Raw genomic sequence first — 18,262 nt, forward strand, 5'->3', positions numbered from 1 at the left:
AACACACAACTGGGTAGTGTACACAGCAGAAGCAATGTGGAGGGTGTGATGCTGCCACATATGACAAGGGTTACCCTGCATGTGCTTGCCACACCTCCTTTCCCACATCCTTCATCTGGCAGGTCTCTTAAGGATCTGTCAGGTGAATAAGATCCCCCCCAGGGACAAGGGCCTGCCCAGCCTGGGACATCTGCTCTGGCAGCTGTTCATTGGCACTCTTAGCTGCCAGCAGAAACAGGGTTGTTCTCTATTGGAGCAGCACTGGGTGGAAGAGGCACAAGCTTTCCAAGTATGTAGAGAAGTTTATGAGCATTGATTGCTGGCCAACTGACAGTGTACAGTTTTCTCCCTCAAGGTAACTTGCTCATTTGATTTATAAGAAACACAAGATTGATTTTAAAGGATTAAGCATCTAAAGAGCTACATAGTGGGAGGTGCAGTATTTATGGTTTTAGGAGATTTCAAAATAGTAGGGTATTGTTGCTTTTCAAATTGTGCCTCAAACACACTTAGAAATATATCAGTGAGAGATTATATTAAAATTTTACTGCAAAAGCACAATTTTGTTCCTGGGGTTTGGGTCTTAGTCAAGAAGAAGAGATACCTATTAGGAAATAAGCATAGTTTAACACAAGAACTACTGAGGGAAAATGAATATAACAATAGTTTGTCTCATCTCCTGGGTCTTCTTTCAGATATTTGCCCCTTAGCCAGGACATGTTCTAAAAGGGACCAGACTACGCAATCTACCATCACTGGAGACACAGAGTCCCTCTTGAGAATGAGGTTTACGTCCACTCAGTTCTCATCTCCTCCAGCTGAGTCCCCTTGTTAGGACTTTTATATCCCTCACCACATCTTGAAACTCACTCCACTCTAAGTGCTAAGCACTACATCCAGACCCTCAGTCATTTGTCTGCTTTGGCTTAGAAATATTTCCCTGTAGGAAAACTCCATGCAAGAATGGGTTGGACATGCACTTTGAATGACACTATTGGTAATTTTAATGCTCACTGTTGATATAATAACCTAATACTCATCCCAAAAGTGGAGTCTGGGTTCATTGTGTTCCTCAGCGGTTGAGGTCTAGCCATCCCTTAGGGATCTCAGAAGAATCCCAAGCCTTATACAGGGGCAGCTACAAGGACAGAGAGAAGTCAGCATTTACCATTTTTCTCCTCCTACCTAAGTTACTCTACAAAACAGAGAGAAAGCCATTGGAACAAAAAGAGAGAAAGGGACAAGAGGGACTTTAAGAGCTATAATGTGGGGAAGGGATTTGTGGATTCTGGCCTTGTGCTGGCTTCTGTCTTTTTACATTAAGCAGACATTGGGAAAATGGCTTATCAGCAACCAAGGCTTATCTTCAGTGTTAGAAAACTTGATATGCAGTGTGCTTTTGTAAATTATATCAGAAATCTCTTTCCTTTTATGAGAAGTGTCTTTTTGGTAGGTAATTTTTATATCAGGGAAAAAAAAGTTGGCAATGTTTGCAGAAAATTTTAGTATATTAACATACTATAATGTTACTTAAATCTGTAGTATCATTAAAACACATTCAAGGCTTTTGTGTAATTTATAGAACTAAATGTTATAATTGTGTAAGAGATGTTGACATGATTTCACGTATTTGAGCTTTACTGTGTTAGAGGATCCAGTGACAACCACTTCACAGGAGAAACTGTCTCTGCTCTGCAGGAACCTTCCTCACCAATGTGAACCTTTTGCTTCCAATATAAAAATATATCCTGGTTTATGTCTTTTATATTAGTTTTAATATTGACATTCACAATACAAAAATAATATTTATATAAAGTATTCAGCTTGCAGATAACTATTATGCCTTCCTGACACAAAACTGCTGTGTACATTTGCCAACCCCAAATTATGGTTAAGTGATAATATTAGTTTTTGCATTTGCTTTAAGTTCATGACAAATGCAATTAACACCAATAACCAGCAAGGTTAAAGTAGGGTTCATTCTTACATGATAAAAATGCCAATTTTCTTTCCCAAACAACAAATTCCAAAACTTTCTTATCACCAGATAAGATAAAAATTAAAAAATGAGATATTGTACAACTTTGTCCCATGACATTTATGAACCATTACTCTGAGCTGTGGAAGATCCTGCTGTGGATGCATTGCTGGTGTAAAGAAGCACAGTTCAAGCACCTTTGACTTATGTTTAGAACCAGCAGTGAAGTGAGAGATGTGATACAGGCTCAGATAAAAACAAATTACTTGTTTCATTGCAGTAAACAGTTTGATGCAAAATGTGGCATTCTGAAAACATGAATTACCCTGCTATTTGGAGTTCTCTTAGAAATGGAGATGAGTTAAAGTTAGTACTCAGCTGAGTATCAAAACCTCTTCTCTCTGCAGGATTACCCCCTGCTGCTAACAAATCACCCATAAAAATGCAGGTCAGGCATTTGGAACCTACATCTAATGCTAACAAAACTCCCATTGAAATGAATTATGGAATTGCTCACTCCAGTTGCAGTGCCTACAAGTAGATAAAAGAGAATATGTCTTCGTGACCTGTTACAGTTCTGCTGCATTTATGTATTATACAAACAGCTTATTTCATATGGGATACGGTTGGCCGGAGAGTAGGAGCCACTACCTCCTCAAAATTATGGAGGGGTAGAGCCATATCCCAGCAAAGGCAATGTCACAGAATGGTTGAGGCTGACAGGCACCTCTGGAAACCACCCACTCCAACCACAGCCCTGCCCAAGCAGGGTCAGCTACAACAGCTTGCTCAAGGGTGTATCCAGTTAGGATTCTGAATATCTCCCAGGATAGAGACCCTACAGCCTTTCTGGGCTACTTGTTCCAGTGCTTGGGGTTGTTCCTCTTCAGCAGCAGGACTTTGCACTTTCCTTTGCTGAACTCCGTAAATCATAGAATCAACTGGATTGGAGAAGACCTCCGAGATCATCAAGTCCAACCCTTGATCCAACACTGCTGTGGTTACTAGACCATGGCACTAAGTGCCATATCCGGTCTCATCTTAAAAACCTCCAGGGACAGTGAATCCACCACCTCCCTGGGCAGCCCATTCCAATGTCTGATTACTCTCTCTGGAAAAAATTTCTTCCTAATATCCAATCTAAACCTCCCCTGGCACAGCTTAAGATCATGCCCTCTTGTCTTACCGATAGCTGCCTGGGAGAAGAGACCAACCCCCACCTGGCTACAACCTGCTTTTAAGTAGTTGTAGAGAGTGAGGAGGTCTCCCCTGAGCCTCCGAGGACTCCAAGGAGAGCTTATTGAAGCTTATTGACATCTTTTTGAGAGCTTATTAATCCCTTTCAATACTTAAGAAGGATTAAAAGAGAGAGACTTTATACCAAGGCCTTTAGTGACAGGACAGGGTGTAAATGGAAAGAAGGTAAGTTTTGATTAGATATTAGGAAGAAATTCTTTACTTGGCGGTGAGGCGCTGGCACAGGTTGTCCAGAGAAGTTGTGGATGTCCCATCCCTGGAAGTGCTCAAGGACAGAATGGGTGAGTCTCTAAGCAACCTGGTATAGTGGAAGGTGTCTCTGCCTATGGCAGGAGGGTTGGAACTAGATGATCTTTAAGGCCCCTTCTGACCCAAACCATCCTATAGTTCTATGAACTTCAGTTGGACTTCTTCCACCACTTCATGAAATGACCAATATTTCACTTTTATTTTGCATGTCTACATGGTCTTGGGCATCTTCATAGGCTGTCTGTACATTTTTCACCCTGACTGTGTTGTCAGTTGCAATAATGGAAATCCAGAACAGTTTTGTCAGGGATCAGCAAGAATTTCTGAACTATCAGTAGTGTAACTGAAAGCTGCAACAGGCCTATGGGCTGTGTGTGTTATTTCAGAGTCTTCAAAATTGCTGTGTTTAAAAATAGTAGGTTCCAGAGCCAAATTCTATTGTTCCCTGTAGGGTCTATCATACCTTGTCTCCCACTAAGCTGTCAAGTTCATTTTCACTCTTTCTCTTCTAATATTCTTAGTAACACCACCTTCTTCTCCACATTTTTCCTTTCCCTCTTCTTTCACTTTCTCTCTTAAACTAATTCTTGATCTCTCACTTGCCTTCAGTCAGACATTGTATCCTATTACATCAAACCCCCAAGGAAACAAAGAGAAAGATAAAAAATCCCTAGAAAAGTAAAAGGAGGGTTTCACCAGATGTTGACCTGATCATTATGGACCTGGACTCTAAAGTTACCTCCAACATAAGTTGAATTTAATTCTTATGTTAACTGTAATAAATGGGAGAATTCCCAGTGAAACAGATTTTAATTGTGTTTTCTAAGTCAGATAGTTATCTCTGCACTATATCACTCCAGCTTGGCCAAAAATGTGAATGTAAGAAAAATACAAAATAATTTGCTGTGAGGTGAGCAGAACTTTCATACATGAACATTGCTAAACTTGAAAAAGTTTTAATTTAAATTCAGACTAGGACCTCAGTCTATCTTTGTTACCATATCCCGAGCCCCATCTGGCAACACGTAGAAGTGGTTTTTTGGAGAAGGGCAGTTTTGGCTCAGTGAGGTTGAGGTGATTTTTCTCCAAGTCTTTTGTGGATATTCATTCAGGCACTAATCAATTAATGAACTTGCCTTGTTTTTTGTACCATTTGTTTGTCAGAAAGCAAATTTGATTTTTAATATATATAAATTTAGTCTGAAACAGTTATTCCAGAGTTGTGCTCATCTGATAGGAATACAGTGAAAAAAAACCAGACTAGAACCACACAAATCACTAGAAATACAATGAAGATCTGTCCATCCATATTTACATTACAAATGAATGAATATGGATCTAGTAATTTTTCACTGAAAACAGATGGAATAAGTAGTCATGATGTTTTTCATGTAGCATTAATCAGACTAGTTTCTCCTAGTTTCTCCAGAACAAATTTATGCTAAATTGCAACTGTAGTCCACATTTTTTCCAGTGCCACTGAGAACAGAATATGTCCCAGAAACTGCAGTTAACTTGTCTAATTCATATCTCATATAACTATTGTCATAAGAACTTAATTATTAAGATAATTTTAAAGCAATGAAAGAGCTTGGTTTTACATGCATTTTGGGTCAAGCCCAACTATCATCATATATACACCTAGTTTTTGGAATAAAACAATGAAAGAGCTTCTTCTCTGTTTAGAAGAAGGCCTAAGAGGTAATGCAGAATTGGAAAACTTCTAGGTAATGTCCTTGTAAATTGTGGGGATTTGTAAGAAATATTTTTCCTTTCTGCACTACTTTGAGATGTATCAAAGCTTTCTAAGACTCATTCAATATCTCCTCACAATAGCAGTTCATGCAGAAAATTTAAGTCCAGTTTCACTAGGGCAGTATAACTACATGATGTGCTATACAGATGTAGATAGGACATACAAAATAGAGAAGCTTGGCTTTAGGGGATATAATCACTGACACACCGAAGAGATCTCACTCGTTCAGCCATGAGCAGTTCAGATCCTGAGCAGTGGACATGTTTAAAAAAAAGATTATTCCTCAGGCATAAAGTATTATGTGAATGCAAAGTATTGCTATTTTCTGAATTTAGTGGTGATGAATGTTTTCTTCCTAAGCAAATAATCTAGTTTAAACAGGAAGCATAAAAGTTATTTATCTTTGATGAATGATATTTTGGTTTTATTTCAGTGCAGAGTATTTAAATATAATCATTAAAAAACAACACACAAACTTCAAACACATACAGATGACAGTTCTATCTTCTATGTAACAATTTTCAGAAGGTTGAAATATTTTCAATATAAAAAGCACAACTCTGTCATACCACCATGCTGTTCCAGGTGTCTGTTCAGCCTTTTGAATAACAAGAGGTCAATTTAATCCAGGCATTGTGGCAGACAAATGTAATGATATACCTGCACTGCAGGTGTTTATTGTGTTTGACAGGTGCTTACATAGTGGTCAGACAAAGTGTGGCTCAGCATAGAGTAGAATATATACTTTATTGCTGGGGTTCAGCAAAAGGCTACATTTGAATTGCTTGCATGTGGTTGCCTGAGAAGAGCAGTACATTCTTGCAGAGGTGAAATGAAAAGCCTTACTTACCAAGACTGACTGTCTCTCAATAGCTCATCCCCTAAGCTTTCATAACAACAATCTGAACGCCAGCTGGCGTCTTGAGAAGGAGTATAAATGAGCTGTGAAGAAGGCAGCGAGAGCTGTCTTGAATTTGAAAGTGAATTTCAGTTTAGCAATGCTCTGAATTTTTTGTTGTTGATTTTAGACCTCTGAATGTTTTGCAGTGGAACATACAGTTTTTGTGTAATAGTGATGTTCAGTTTGAATATTTTCTCGACCTGAGCAACAGATTCAAGCTTCTAACTTTCCTCTGAGGAAAGAAAGCTGGTCTTGCACTAGTGAGCTCAGGAGATACTTTGCTGATGCACACCAAGCAACCTGTGACCTGCTTAATATAAAATAGATTTCTGGGTTTAAATGGTATTCATTTCCCTAGTCAGGGAAAACAAAAGAAATGGTCAGGAGACAAATTTTGCACAATTTTGATTCAGAAGGTGATTCAAGAATACCGAGAAATAAAAAATTATTTGAACATGCTAATCAAAGAATACCTAAAGTTCTGCTCTCAGCCTTCCTTGGCCATAGCTATTTTATGGGTGGTCTGTATTGTGTTTACATGTATACGTGCATATACATGTATATATAGATATATGCTTTAATAATTTAGGAAATACAACCACAACTTCCAAGTAATTGTGTGCTGCAGTTCCTTCTTCCGAAGTGAAATAAGAATTGCTTAAGTCAAATTGTTCTAAACATATATTTTAGGTTTGTAAGTTAGATAATGGGTAACAAAAGATACAAAATACCATATTTTTATGAGGAAAATATCGTAAACATCTGGAAAACAATTGGGATCTTAGGCTGTATGTGGCAAAGTGTGCTGTGTAGGTCATCTACCCAGGAAAAACTGTGATGAGCAAAGTTCTTGGTCGTTTGTCGAACTTTCATGTGCAGAAGTCATTCCAGGATTTTGGCCTTGTATTTCACAAAGCCAATTTCACTTCATGTTTTTAATAGTTGGCATTGACCTCAATTCCCGTTTACAGAGAAACCCCTCTATATTATTTAAGCAATGTCAGAGCATGAAGAGGAAGGTGGTTATATCCTCCACAGTGCATATATCTAACATGGTGCATAGGGCATGCTCATCTAGATTGTCTTTCTCTACCAGAGTTTTAGTAAAATCCATTAATAATTTTTGCTTGCCATAGTCCCTTTCTCGTCCAGAGGCAGCCCTCATCAGCCATTAAAAACTGCTACTGGAATTTTTGCCCCTCTCAGAGCACTGTTTATACCCTTTCTTGGAAATAGATGAGGAATCCATGACTATTTCTTAGTTCTGGTAATATCAGGAAAAATTGGAATAAAAATAAGAATGTAAATCATTCCAATGATGCGTCCTAGCATAGACCATACTGATTATCTCTTTTCCAGAGTGACTGGAAGATTGGTTCAGATACTGACAAATGCTTCTAATCAGTGTGGGTCATGTGGGAAGGGAGGGGTTAATCTTTATTCTTTACAAATTGTCATGTAGATATTTTATTTTTAAAGTAAATGAAAAAAAAAATCCCCAGGTACATTATGGTTTGATCAGAAGGCCTATGAATCACATAATTTAGTTTTCAGTTAAAAGATAAACTAATACTGATAAATTTGCATTTTTCCCCTCATTCTTTAATCTGACTTCTATCTTTTGTGAATGACATTGAACATAAATAGTTATCCAAAAATGAATATTTTGTTTATGTGTATAGATTCCTCAGATTGCCCGCATTAATGACTCTTAACCTTTAAACTGATTTATAAACATGTAAGAATAAAATGTCAGCATTCATTTGTCATCTTGCAGTAAACTGTCAGCATTCGTTTCTCAGCTAAAATAGAATATCTGTCTAAGAATTTACATTAGGCTTTGTAATCAAACTACATTAACACCCGTGCACCTCAGCATCAAAACTTGATATCAAGCATACACACTCCATTAATACCTTAATGTGCATTCCAGGCTACATCTCATCACGATCTAGTGAATTCAATGGGACTTGTTGCTGAAAAATGTGACCATCTCATGCAATCTCTTTATCTAACATATCACTAAAATACTGTGCTGGTCCTTAAAAGGGAAGGGACAAGGTTTTAAAGGATAAACACTGGACATTGGCAAGAAGTGGTGTACATTCATGAGGGGTTAGAGAGAAAACCTTGGCTCTGCTTCTATGGACCAAAACACAAGCAATAAAATAGGTTTTTTTTTGTTTCTGCTTGAAAGAGAGCATTCCCCAGGGAGGTTTATGATATCAGCCATTCAACTGGAAGGCAATCAGATTCCTGCAAATGTTCTGATAATCAGTTAAGCTGAGTGACTGTTATTTTAGACGTACATTTTATTTCCTGGAACAAACCTGGAATGCTTACTGAAATGGTGGAAGGAACACTCCACTGCATGAAAAGGAAAACCAGTGAGAATACACCCTATGTGGAATTATTGTTCATCTTTCTTGGGTGCAAAGGAAGAATTAAAATCAGTGAGGAGGAGACAGAGTTTTCAATGGTGAGACCCCATATTTCTGTACAAAATATGGAAATCATGCAGAAGGACCTAAGCATCAAACCAAAGTGGATGGTGCTGGTTGTGCTAACCAGTGGCTGTTCCTGCTGAGTGTGGAGATGTGTTTCCCAGTGTGATGTTTCCTTGCAGTTCACTTCTAGTCATCCTCTGCAAGACAAGCCACAGTGCAATGCAGAAGAGTTACCAATATAGGTGTTAAAAGAGGCCTGTGCATCCTTTCTAGCTGAGATTTGACTGAGAATCTGTAGCAGGGTGCTCTGACTGGAGTGGGGGTAAAACAACTCGAAAAATACCCTATTTGCAAAACTATCAGTGGTGAACAGAGAAGGATCTGGTGCTGCTTTTGGTGGTGAAGAATGCTGAAAACAGCCTGACTCATCAATCTCAAAGTTAATCATTCTGAGGAAGAACAACATATGTGATAAAATACCAGATAAAGGAACCAACAAGTGATACCTACTGATAACTTATCTAAAGATGATGAGCTGACACAATTGGCCTGGAGACAATACTGACAGTCAGTCACTGTAAATCACAGTGAAAGACCAGTCCAAGTCTTTAACAGGAGGGTCTTCCAACATATCCCTTCTCTGAGTGTGTGTGTAGACTCTCCTTGAGCAGGGACACCCCTCAAGGTTACTCCTCAGGGCTGAGCAAAAGAGATTTGCCCATGGTCAGTGGTCAGCATGAGTAACATCAGTCTCTACTTAGTAATTGGTTTTGCTAGTTTGAATATAATTGCTTCAATATTCCTTCAAAAATAGTGTACTATCTATGCTACTAGTTATAACTACTTGTACTGTGTAGTAAATAATTTTGACAAAGTTTTTTTAGTCTAATAATTTTCATAATAAATGCTTTATTTTTTTTATATGAGTATGTTTGGTTTGTCGTCCTTTATCCTGTGGGACAAAATAGTATAAAGATTCAATAACACTCATATAATCCTCTAGACATTAACTGTTGACAAAGCCTGGGGCTAATACTGGATCCAGACTCTTCTCTGAGAAGTTCAGAAAGCAAGGGGGTCCATTCTTTACCTTGTGACTCAATGGGAGGCCTTCTCTAATTAATTTTGTCTGAAATTCCCATTCTACCCGTGACAGAGTCCACCTCAGGACCTTTCCCTGCCGCCTCCCATCCTGGATGAGTGGATGTATCCTGCTATCCTGCCGGGTGCTGTCAGGGCTCAGCAATGCAGCAGCTGCCCCAGGCTCTCCACCCTCGCCTTTGGCAGGGCTAGGAGGGAATTCACCAGCTGCATCACACCACTGCTCTGAAAAGATGGAGAAGTCACCTCAGAGCAAAGACCAGAGGAGAATGTGCTACTATAAATGTGTTAAAGTAGAAGTGTAAATGTTATGCTGAAGCATTGCATTTAAATTTAAATATTCAATAGCTACAGTTGCAGGGAAGTCTGTATGAGGGACAGCCTGGATATTTAAAGTCTAACAGCCTTTGTTTAAAGCTATTCAGAGTATTGTAAATACATTTCATAATGTTTTATATTGTTTACAATGTTTTCTGTGGATATGTAGTGTTTGCTTACTTAGAAACTGTATAGAATTCTCTGTTTGAAGAGAACAGGGAGTTGTTAACATTTATTTATCAGTGTTTTACATACCACCATTCCTGATTTTTAACTCTGTAATGATTTCTCAAAAGTCAGAAAGAAGCCTGACTTGTAAATGAACACAGAATTAAGTTTTGTTGCAAGAAAGTTAGGTCTGCAAGGCAAAGTATAATATTATCTCAGTTCCCCTACTGCGTACCACAAATATTCCCAAGTATTTAGTCTCACGTCAAAAGAAATATATTTGGCACATTTTAAATACTGATTTTTAAATTAGTCAGACCTTCAGCCCTGTGGTAGAGTCAGGATATTTTTCTCCGTTACTTCCAGTGGCAAGCAGAATAACTGCTGCCACCCTTGAGGTACCCACAGATCTTTATTGGAGCAGGGTAACAGGGCATTACAATTCCCCTGGCCACGTACAGCGTTGCTGCCCATGGATCTTCACTCAGTTAAAAGAAAGAGCACTCCTAATGCATGCAGATTTTTATTTGTCCTTCGACCAAAACTAGGGCTGACCAGAACTGATTGGTTATTTTGAAGAAATATAGCATTTTCTTTAGACAATTACCCAGACTTTTTAATCAATCAGTATGAACATTGGAGTTGGAGAAGCTGTCTTTTAAGTATTATATTTATGCTACCTTCTCTTCAATGCCTGGCATGATCCTGTTTCAGCAATTTTTCTTAAAAAAGGGTAGTATTTTGCAGGGTTTTCATATTCTTGATGTCAGGTTTCACATTTGCTCAGAGGAATGAACTTCTGATCCTGGACTTCCCTCTTCTGGCAGTTCAGTGTATTCTTCAGACTCATGTGACTCAAATGCCATGAGACTTGGGCAGTCAAACCTAACCAAGCAGTGTAATCTCAATGATGAATATTGAACATTTGATATGAAAATATTAAGTAGAAAGAAAACTTACTTCAAATTTGGTGAACAAATTAAAATAATACTGAGAAACATGATATATTCCTGCACACAGATATACTTCATCCCTTATTGATTCAATATTGATGGAGTGCATTGGTAAAGGTAGCTCTCCAGGATATACTTGCTATACTCACAGATCATTTTATTAGAGAAAAACATTCTTCACAATTAGCTGAATCTCCCTCACTCCTAATGTAGCAGTCCTGACCATGGGCAGATTAGTGTGAAATTTAATTTGTGCTAATCTGTCCAAGACCAAGGAAGCACAAAATATATTTTATGCAGTGTTTACTCACTTTACCATATATAGATAAATGCATGAGTGACAAATCATGCAGCTTCAGGTTTACTGGAGTGAATATCTATAGTGCCATTAGGCCAGGATTTCATTATTTAATTTTTGTTGCCATGAGAAAGCAAGGACTGGGCTCATATTCTTAAGAAAATACATAAAAGAAAATTTATAAAGTTTTAAAATAGGTTTAGACATATTTTATATCTACAGTGTTTTCTACTAATCCCATATGGGATATGTAGAAAAGATTCCTTTTTTTTTCTTTATACAGTATTGCCAACATTTTAGAGAACTTATCTAAGTAGGTCTCTTTGGAGGAAAACTATGAAAAGCTGCAGACTTTGTGATGGAAACTAATAGTAATTTGCTGCATGAACACGTGAAAACAGCTGCTCCTCTGGTTTTGACTCCAGTAGGAGTGCTGCTGGTTTTGCAGGCTCTTGTTGTGGGAATCAGTTCTGATTTGCTTTAGCGTGATAAAACCAGATGTGCAAGCAATCCTGCCCTTGCACCAACTGCTGTGTCTCCAAAGAGGGCTGCAAAAAAGTTTTTACTATTCAGACATTGCAAAGCTGCCTCCATAATTTTCACATAGTTTGAAATTAACACTTTGTATCCCCCTCAAAAGCCTGCAAAACAGTGGGATGAATGCTAAAATGTGACGCAGTTTGAGAGTTATTTTTAAGTGATATTTGGGATCCTGTTTGCTGTAAGAGAAAGGGCTATTGAGTAGCTACCAAGAGTTGTTTGGCAGTTACTAATTTTTTTAAAAAATTAATTATTCTGTGTGATTTATACGTATGGCCAAAATGGAATTGAGTATCTTTCCATTAGGAGTTTGGCAGGGTTCAGCCTCTGTTGTTACTAATTTACTGATGCAATACAGTAAAGCAAGGCAAGGGTTGCGGGCTTTGTGAGCAGTGGCAGGGATGCTCTGGGTGGATAAACAGGTGCCCGGTATTTCTGTGAATTTGGACATATTTCTTTAGGATTAGATCCAAATTGGACAAACAGTACATTGTGAGAGTTTATCCATTGTGTGATTTGCAATCTGCTGTAGACTTGCTTGCAAAAGTCTGCACTGCGATGTCCCACAAGGGCTTTATGTTGCATAAGTGATTCAATCTGATCTATATGCACTTCCCAACAGATGGAAGCAAAATCCTTATTTTGTGCAAGTAGCTAAAAGCAGAGGCAAAACATTTTCACTTTTGTAAGTACTTTCATTGTGGGTTGTAGGATAACACCACTTTGCATTCAATCTTTTACAAAGGCAGATTTTTATGGGGTTTACGTAGCCAATGTTCTTTCCTTGTATTTGCTGCTCTCTTTTATGACTCCCAGTGTCCACATGTGCCTGTTAATTATGCGTAGCCAATATTCAGGTGGCAAAGCCATGTGTTGGCAGATTGCAGCTGGATCCTGTTTGTTTTTTGTAACCAAACATAAACAACGTACCAGTGTGCTTTGAAAACCTTTGCTGCTATGGTTCAGCAGCTGAGCTACAATATTAAAGGGTTGGAGTGTCAATGTTTTGCAAGGTCATATGAGAAAATAGTGCATTCTGTAAAACATTCACACAGTGCAAAGAAAAAATGTGCATTTTGCCATTGGCTAGAACCCTTGTAATTAATTAGTCATTATTATGTATTATTTATTGTTTGTATAAAGCCACAGAGGCATGGCATATTTTTATAACAAGTCTGTACCTCTTACTGTGCTAGTCAGCTAAGACTATTCGTGAACCTCTCCAAGTCAAATATCCATTTGAATTTCAAACGTTGAGAAGAAATATTTTGCCTTCTCAAACTGAACCTGTTTAAGGGCCAATAGACTTCAGGCCTGATTCAGCATTAAATATGCCTTTGCCTTCCCTGCTGATACTTCCCCGCATGTTTATGGGCTGAGTTTTACCTCCCTGGGGTGCAGCTCTTTTGAGGCTAAAAGCCAAGATTTAGTTGGAAACTTCTGTGTTTATCTTAACAAAGGATGTGTCCTTTTGTCCGTCAAGGGAGATGGGTGGTCAATGCACACCTCTTACTGGAAGAAGTCAGCCTCATGACTGAAAATTTTTAAAGCTAGGTATTATACAATTGTGTTTTTCCTTAGGATCTTCCTAATCCCAGTCACGCTCAACCTGTGGATTTTACATGTCAGACTGTTCTCCAGGTGTTTTGTCATCCAAAATCCTCCTTACCAGTTTATCTCATTCAGGTACTCTTGGAAAAATCTGGCATGCCAGGCCCAGCAAGGAGCCAAAAAAGGATCGAAAATACTTCTTCCTCTTTGGGATGTGTTTCCTGACAATTCTACTATTGACCTAGCTCAAGAGAACAGTAAACGATATGATAACAGTCAAGCATTGGTACTCATAATATTATTACAAGCAACTCCTAGTATATCACAACTAGTTGTCTCACCAGAAAAAATCAAGCCATTCTTAGAAGTGTTCACAGATTTCAGCTGGCTTCTGAAATAGGTGTTAACTGCCTTCATTTAACTTGTTTACTAACACGCAGCATTACTTTAGCTCCAGCAATTTCAACAATACTTTTGACAGTGAAAGAGACTTAAATACATATTTTGTAATGTGCAGGAGAGGGCAATGTACACTCAAGTGAAAAAGGAAGTTCCTAAACTGCCATATGCAGAAGTGCACAAATAAAGATGAAAGGAGAAATGCAAATATCAACTTCTCATGAACTTTGACAACATTATATTCTGGTCGAAGATTAGCAGCAGTTGAACCAAAGTATTCTGGTCACTCTTCTGCTTCACTGATGAAAAGAAATCAAAAGTGTAAACTAGATAATAATTTTTCCTCTGTAGATTGTCAGGTAATGTGCACATCTCTTTTGCATTTTCCAAGCTAGCAGGATGGGGTTGATAAGAGTTCTCAGTGAAAATATCCTCAGTTTCATTTAGGACTGTCTTATTCTTCACCTTTCAAAACTATTTTAACCTCTTTCTCAAGTTCATTCAAGAATTGGGCCCTAAAATTATTTACAATTACTCACTCCCAGTGTGTGAAATTTGAAATTACAGTTCAAATCACTTTCTTACTCCCCTACACAGAAAATATATGATACTTGTGCCTACACGTTGAAGACCCACAGTCCCAGCTGGTGTTATAGATTATAGATTATTATCTGTACTTTTTACAAGGTCATCCATTCCTTTCTTGTTGCTTTACGAGTTTTCCTGCTCTTGTCATTTAAAATGGTATCATGTCTATCGATCATCATCTTCATGTCTTCAGTTTTCATGTCAGCCTCTTGCTGTCTCAAATTGAAGCTTTAAAAATTCTTATCCTGTGCAGGCATTGTAACTGGAATCACACCTAACCTACTATAACTGCCATAATATTTTCCACATGATTACTGTAAGTACAGTATATCTGATAAGATCTGGAAAGCAAAATACAGACTGCAGTCAATACTGACTTCTCTGCTGTCATTGGAAAACATTTTTTTCTTCCTAGGAATTATTATCATCAAGAGAATCTAAACACCTCAAAAATACAATAAAAACTAAACATTTCTGCCAACTGTTTCTACTCATTTCACCTCTCCATTTAAGTATAAAACCTATAGATTTCCTGCTGAAAGATTTTGATACATTTAAATGATTTGGCATGATAAACAGAATATGAAAACACCTGAACAACAAAGAACAATAACAATAAAATTATACCATTGGTATTCTATGTATTTTGATTAATTCTGTGTTACATGGACTTCAGCTAAAAGAAAATCAACTTTCTAACACTTTGTGTCCCCTTTGCACCAGAATTGCATAAGAAGATGTAAACTCTTTTCTTCTTCCCATTAGCCATACTCAACTTTAATTTAAAGGCAACTGAGTATCAGACAATTATTTAGGTTGGAAAAGACCTCAATAAAACTTTGCAGAAAGGTAAATAAAGGTTTAAATTCATATAACAGCTTTTTATGGTATTAAAAAGAGATGCCCATTAATATTATCCATATTAGTGGGTATTTACTGTACTGATAAATCGTTCTGTCAAGGCTGATTTCAGGGCTGAATTGGAAAGCTTGAACATTTATGGTGCAACTAAACATTAACCCATCAGTAAAGCAGAAACTCAGACAGTTGAGGTTACAGACTGAAAAGATTAAATATGTTTTAAATCTCTAAAGAAATATTTATCATACACTATTGATATTTACAATTGTTCCAGATGCATTTTTACTTTATTTATTGTTAATGACTATAATTTAAAAGAGTGCTAAGAACAATTTATGTAGTAGTTTTTATGCATATATATATTTAATAACATTAAACTCTGTGTACCTGTGTGGGTTTTTTTCTAAAGAGTATAACCTTGCAAGTAGGTCTGTACATACTGTATGACTAAAATAATTTATATAATAAATATAAATTCCACTTCAAACATTTTAAATACATGTAAAAAGTACCTGATAACTACAACTTTATTTCTAAACTAAGCAGAACCAGTTTGAGCTCGAGCTATATCCCATGACTGCTCATTCTGTTAAGCTACTAGCATGTTTCCTGGCAATTTTAGCTCATGTTAACTAGCTTTCTTACAGACAAACTGGAACATAATTTAATTTTCATGACATTTACTGTCATGTTCAGCCTCCCGAAGAGTGCAGCACCCTAAAGGATCGTCAAATAAGACAGCTAGAAATCCAAATAAAAATGTTCATAGAAACCTTCTGAGACAGAGATCTAAAATCTCACTAATTTTTGTATTGCAAAAGGATCATGAGTAAGAGTTGCATGCTTATTTGAGAGCTTTCATCACAGCAGAAAAAATCTAAGGTACTCAGAATCTGATATTCAAATCCTCATGTGTTGACAGAACACTAATCTTTCCTAAACTGCAGACAAATAAAACATCTATGCCTGATTGTAACAGCATGATACCTAAGACTGAAAGATCTGAAGAAAGAGAAAATTTTTATTTCTTCCATTCTGTCTGGTCCTCTATGTTAACATCTCTAGGTGGTTGTATATTTAATGATAGCTTTTATGAATTAGGACGGTAATGGCACTCCTCACCAGTCTGTTGCAATAAATGCTTTTGTGTCTTCAAACACCTTAATGAAACTGTTTTCTAGCCTATTGCCAAAAGTGAACTGATTAACTGTCCAGGTAGCCATCATCTTGTAAATCTTTCTCCTACCTTCTTAATAATGTTAATACCACTTGTCTCAGCAGTTCAATGGTTCATAAACAAAGTGCTTTGTATTTTTTTTTCACTAGCCATCTAGATTTATGACAAATTATGTGTCTACATTAAGTCAGAAATCAAAGAGAAAATCATGGCTAGGCTTTGCAAACAAAGATTTGGGAAGAGCTTTACCCACGTTTGTTACAAGCACGCTGGTGGCTAAAAAGGCCAATATGAGACAGGCACGTCCGGTTGCAAAAGGCACAGCAGAAAGACTCCTTAGGTGGTGTATTCTGCAAGGCACGATTCTTTCTGCGTTGCCTTTTCTCCTCAAGAGTGATCCTGCGTGCTTTCTCGAAAGCATCAGCAGCGTTATAGATGGTGTGTCTCCAGGCCTCCCAATTGGAGGCCAGAGTAGACCAGTTATGATGATCAATATGGCCAAGGCTGAGATGTTGTTTCAGGGAGTCCTTGTATCTTTTCTTCGGGGCTCCTCTCTTGCGGCAGCTGGTGGCAAGTTCACCATAAAGCAAGATCTTAGGGAGGTGGTGGTCCTTCATCCTGGAGACGTACCCTGCCCAGCGCAGCTGTGTTCTCAGCAACATGGCCTCAATACTTGTGATAGCTGCTTGTTCTAGAACAGACAGAACAATGTGTATTAGTCACATAATCTGACCAGTGGATGTTTAGGATTGTGCAGAGACAGCGTTGATGGAAGCGTTCTGGGAGTCGCAGGTAATGGTTGTAGACGACGCATGATTCAGATCCATATAAGAGAGTAGACAGCACTATGGCTCTGTAAACACTGATCTTGGTGCTTTTCTTCAAGTGTTTATTTCGCCAAACTCTTTTATGAAGCTTTCCGAAGGCACTATATGCCTTTGTAATCTGTTGTCTATCTCTTCATCAATCTTACCATCCGAGGAGATGAGGAGGCTACCTAGGTAATTAAACTACTGGAGTGACTTGAGCTCTTGTTGTGGTTTGAGACCCCTAAAATCCAATTCCCAAGTCCAAGCTCCCCTCCCACATCTCACCCCAGTGTGAGATGGGTTTTCCAGACACAACACAAGACTCAATATGGGGGGAAGGGAATTATATTACAATCGCTACACAAATAAATATTATAATGCAGTATATACATAATCTTAACTATCTCTTCTATGATAAATCAGTATTTACAATGGATCAATCTCTTCTCCCTTCAATAAAAGTTCAGAAGGGGAAAGGAAAGATCTTTTCCACGTTTAGGGCAGCAGCCTCTCTTCTTCCACGCAGCAGCTGTTAGCTGGATTGTTGTAGCTGGATGTCTCTCTCCATTACACAGGGGGGGGTCTCCTCTCACCTCTCTCTCTCTTCCATGGACTGCAGTAACCAGGACAAAGATTCGCCTCACCACATCATATCACGAAGTGCAGGAGGTCTTCGTGACGGTCCCTTTCCTCAGGGGATTCAAACTCCCTTCAGTCAGAACATTAGGGCGGCTTTCAGTTGAAAGTCTTTGCCTCAACCATTCTATCAGAGCTCCTGTGCTCTGTCTCAGAACTGCCAGCTTGGCAGCAGCAGCAGGGGGAGCCAAGGTCACCCCCTCTGCATTCCATCCTCTCTCTCTGGTGCTGCAGCACTCCAAGACACCTCTCAAGTAGGAGTCCATCTCCTCCTC

This window comes from Pipra filicauda, unplaced genomic scaffold, assembly GCF_003945595.2.
Source record: "Pipra filicauda isolate LSUMZ 115617 unplaced genomic scaffold, ASM394559v2 scaffold57_size4234018_pilon, whole genome shotgun sequence".
In the NCBI taxonomy this organism is placed as follows: domain Eukaryota; kingdom Metazoa; phylum Chordata; class Aves; order Passeriformes; family Pipridae; genus Pipra; species Pipra filicauda.